The 5,182-nt window shown below is 41.7% G+C and overlaps 1 long non-coding RNA gene across 1 annotated transcript; it reads right to left on the minus strand.

Moving 5' to 3' along the window:
• Positions 1-526: 526 nt before the first annotated feature.
• LOC132629447 (uncharacterized) lies at positions 527-2,736 on the minus strand. Its single transcript, XR_009578236.1, has 3 exons — positions 2,200-2,736; positions 1,487-1,558; positions 527-580 (listed from the first exon to the last, which is right to left on the minus strand). It is a non-coding gene; the product is annotated as an uncharacterized LOC132629447 (long non-coding RNA).
• Between the last annotated feature and the right edge of the window lie 2,446 nt (positions 2,737-5,182).

Here is a 5,182-nt window from a genome sequence, read left to right on the forward strand (position 1 = left end):
GAAACTAATGCAAGTAAAATATCATAAATGTTTCCTTAGACTCGATGAGGCATATCAAAGACAAACCGATCCGATGAAGTCGGAAGGAATCATAGTAAATGAGTTTCGAGTATCAAAACAATTTATCAGACTTAATGGAATATTTAAAACCATATTAGTTAGGTAATTAAAAGGGTAGTCGAAACATTTCTTTCAAAAATCGTTCAAAGAGGGGACTTTAGTACATTAAGGGCAAAACCGGGAATAGCGGGCCCACCTCGGAACAAGCAAGGCGGTGGGCTCAAATTACGCCCTTTGAGCTTATGGGGTCACCTATAAAGGTTCTACGGACATTCTATAGCTTTTCAAGGAGTTTAGAGAAAGTCTACATACTTTCAGGAAAAGCATATCAAAATGGTTCGATTCTACTGAGGGAAAAACTGAGATTTTCTCTTGCGGATTCCGATGGCCAAGAAGGTCTTTTGAGGCCCGAATCCGATCCTAAAACACTTAGACATGCCAAAAGAAGGATCGGGGTAGCTTTACATACCTTTTGAGCTTTTTAAGCCTATCCAAGCTCACTCTCCGTTTCGTCGAAAATCTGCAAATGGTCACATTTACCAATTGTAAGTTATAGATGCTACAAATTCAATTCAACTCTTATTTGTCTACCGAAATTTCGGCAGCATTTCCCCTATACATATAGCACCCCCGAGAATTCAACTCGGCCAAATCAATCAACAACAACCCAACAACAACACCCACAACAACCACAATCAATACAAAACACAATATGACATAACTAGTTCTACTTGCCGACATAATGCCATAACCTTCACTTTAACCTTAACTTTCAAACTAAGCTCAACGATTTCACATTCATTATCAATCTAGATTACCACAACATAGTTTAAAAGCATTTCATAGCATTTCCACAAAATATTCATACGATATACATAATATACAAACTTTCCGCTAAAGTCATACCTCGTCCGAAACTTCTAATCTTTAACAAACATACTCATAATATGTTTCTAGCTTCCAACTTCATCAATACTCATCATAATTTGCAACTTAATAACTTTATTTTCATAATGTCGTAAAATCATTCTAAAACGACATAAGCCACTACATTCCATTTCAATGCAAACTTACATCATTTTACCTTCATCTACATTGCAAGGATCACAACAACACCACTAACATATTAAACAACATTAATTCATTCCCATTTCTTCAAGAAGTGCCACACGGCCAAGTGCCCATTTTACAACTTCAACCAAATTAATTTAACTTCCACTTCCAATATAATTCCCACCATAACCACAATTAGAATACAACATAAAATTCAACTCATTTTTGCCTACACCACATTGCACACACACGGCTACACATATATCTATATACCCACTTTGCAAACTTCCATATTTCCATACTTTCTACTCATCCCTACATACTACAACACAAACAAACCTTCATAACATAATAAAAAGGGATGAGTTCTTACCTTTTTCTCCAATCTTCTTCACTTGAGTGAGTTGTCAATTTGAAGAAACAAGTCCTCTTTCTTCCAAACCAACTACACCAAGTTGTAAAGGACACTTAATTTAGTAGACAAACCACAAGATAATAATTTTTGGAGGAAGATTTTTGAAGGTGAATTTGTGAGGGTTTGGCCGAATTCCCTTCAATTTTTGCTCTTCTTTTGTTTTGTTCTTTCTTTTCTATGCTTCTTGAATATTCCAATAGATAAGGGCTTCATATATTAATTCCAACACATGGAAAATATTCATTAAATTGGTGGGTTTTGGGCCTACATGGCCGGCCATCCCTTAAGTGTTGGGCCTAAATTTTTCATTCAATTATTTTGGCCCAATGACTTATAGATCCCATTTGTAATTCCCGAAACTAATTTCCGAAATTCCAATTTTTGCCCTTAGCCTTCTTCAACACTTCCACATTAATATTCTTTCATGAACAACTCATTGGTTACATAAATTCAATATGACCTTATTTCCTACAAGTCCAAATTATTTCCAATTTTCCAAAGGTGTGAAAACACGGGATATAACATCCTCCCCCCCCTTTAGAACATTCGTCCTCGAATGTAAAATTAATCTTATAGGGTTTGAAAACACTTTGGGGGAGTTCATGGTTACAAACAACACATATGACATACGATTGGCATTGAAATGAAATTAAGTAGGGATTCAAGGTTACCTGTGGGCATAGGGAACAGATGAGGATATTTCTTCTTCATTTCTTCCTCGGACTCCCAGGTCATTTCCTCCCTATTCTCGTTCCGCCACAGTACCTTAACAGAGGCTACATCCTTATTACGGAGCCTCCGTACCTGACGGTCCAAAATAGCTACGGGCTGCTCCTCATAAGATAACTGCTCCGTCACCTGAATATCATCCGCAGGAAATATTCTGGAGGGATCACCAATGCATTTGCGGAGCATAGACACATGGAATACCGGATGTACCGCTTCCAAATCAGATGGCAAATCTAACTCATAGGCGACATTCCCAATTTTTCTAATAATCTGATAAGGCCCAATATAACGCGGACTAAGCTTACCCTTTCTGCCGAATCGCATTACGCCTTTCATAGGCGATACCTTTAGAAATACCCAATCACCAACCTGGAATTCCAAAGGACGACGCCGTTTATCAGCGTATGATTTCTGTCGACTCTGGGCTGCCAATAGTCGCTCTCGGATAAGTTTCACCTTATCAACTGCCTGCTGGACCATATCTGGGCCGATTAATGCTGTCTCGCCAATATCAAACCAGCCAATAGGTGACCTGCATTTCCTACCATATAAAGCCTCGTACGGAGCCATCTAGATGCTGGAATGGTAGCTGTTATTATAAGAAAATTCAATCAATGGCAAGTGATCCTCCCAGCTACCTCTGAAATCAATAACACAGGCTCGCAACATATCTTCAAGCGTCTGGATAGTGCGCTCAGCCTGTCCGTCACTCTGAGGATGGATAACTGTGCTCAGGCTCAGCTGAGTCCCTAATCCTTCCTGAAAAGATCTCCAGAAGTTCGCCGTGAACTGAGCACCTCTGTCAGTGATAATAGATATAGGAACTCCATGAAGCTTCACTATCTCTTTAATATAAAGCCTGGCATAATCCTCGGCGGAATAAGTAGTCCTGACGGGGAGAAAATGGGCTGATTTTGTCAGCCTATCAACAATAACCCAGATGGAATCATACTTCCATGGAGTGCGAGGCAACCCTGTAATGAAGTCCATATTAATGATCTCCCACTTCCACGTCGGAATTTCCATTTCCTGCAACAGTCCACCCGGCTTCTGGTGTTTAATCTTGACCTACTGACAATTGGGACACTGGGCGACGAACTCTGCGATGTCCCGTTTCATGCCATCCCACCAGTATAAGCATCGGAGATCATGGTACATCTTCGTAGACCCAGGATGGATCGAATAGCGAGCATAATGTGCCTCGCTCATAACCTGCTGCCGAAGGCCTGCAATATCAGGTACACACAACCTGCCCCTAAATAATAAAGTCCCGTCCGGAGTGAACTCGAACGGAGTCTTCTCTTTATCATAGGCTGTGTCTCTGTACTGTGCCAAAACAGGATCTTCATATTGATGCCGTTTGATATCTTCCTTAATAGATGATTCAGAAACCCCTCGGACAGAAATCTGTGTACCTCCAGAATCGACCAGACGAACCCCAAGATTAGCCAACTGATGAATGTCACGTACTATCTCTCTCCTGTCTGGCTGTAAATCGACCAAGCTGCCCATAGATTTCCGGCTAAGCGCATCTGCAACAACATTAGCCTTGCCCGGATGATACAGAATATCCACATCATAGTCTTTCAGGAGCTCCAGCCACCTCCGCTGCCGCAAATTAAGCTCTTTCTGCCTGAAAATATACTGGAGACTCTTATGATCTGTATAGATATCAACATGAACGCCATATAAATAATGTCTCCATATCTTCAGGGCATGGATCACCGCCGCAAGCTCCAGATCGTAAGTAGGGTAATTCCTTTCATGCTTTTTCAATTGCCGAGAAGCATAAGCTAGAACTCTGCCGTGCTGCATCAATACACAACCCAATCCCACGCCAGAAGCGTCACAATAAATAACATATCCATCGGGTCCCTCTGGAAGAGTCAGAACTGGGGCTGTGGTCAGCTTCTCTTTCAGCAACTGGAAGCTTCGTTCACAAGCATCAGTCCACTGGAACTTGGCTCCCTTCTGAGTTAGCCTTGTCAAAGGCGCTGAAATCGAAGCAAACTTTTCCACAAATCTTCTGTAATAGCCTGCTAACCCCAGGAAACTACGTACCTCTGTGGGCGTCGTGGGTCTGGGCCAATTTTTCACGACATTAATCTTCTGTGTATCCACCCGGACACCATCAGCTGCAATAATATGGCCCAGGAATGCCACTGAAGCTAGCCAGAATTCACATTTAGAAAATTTGGCATATAATTTCTGATGCCGAAGTACCCCTCATACCGCTCTCAGATGATCTGCGTGCTCTGCCTCGGACCGAGAATAGACCAGAATGTCATCGATAAATACAATTACGAACATATCTAAGAATGGCCTGAATAGCCGGTTCATTAAATCCATGAATACCGCAGGAGCATTAGTCAGCCCAAAAGACATAACTCTGAATTCATAATGCCCATATCTGGTCCGGAATGCTGTCTTAGGAATATCGGCCTCCCGTACCCGTACCTGATGATAGCCAGACCGAAGATCTATCTTCGAAAAATACTTGGCGCCCTGCAACTGATCAAACAAATCGTCAATTCTGGGGAGGGGGTATTTATTCTTTATGGTTACCTTATTCAGCTGTCGATAATCAATACACATACGCAACGACCCGTCTTTCTTACGCACAAATAATACCGGGGCTCCCCAAGGCGAAGTGCTGGGTCTAATGAATCCTTTTTCTAACAGATCCTTCAACTTCTCTTTCAGTTCTTTCAATTCTGCCGGTGCCATTCTGTACGGGGGAATAGATATCGGCTGAGTATCTGGAAGCAAATCAATAGTAAAATCTATCTCGCGCTCTGGAGGAAGGCCTGGAAGCTCTTCTGGGAACACATCTGGAAATTCATTAACCACGGGAACTGACTGAAGAGTCGGCGTTTCTGCTATCAAGTCTTGTACCCGAACCAGATGATAAAAATAACCCTTTCT

The sequence above is a fragment of the Lycium barbarum genome, chromosome 2, assembly GCF_019175385.1.
Source record: "Lycium barbarum isolate Lr01 chromosome 2, ASM1917538v2, whole genome shotgun sequence".
In the NCBI taxonomy this organism is placed as follows: Eukaryota; Viridiplantae; Streptophyta; class Magnoliopsida; order Solanales; family Solanaceae; genus Lycium; species Lycium barbarum.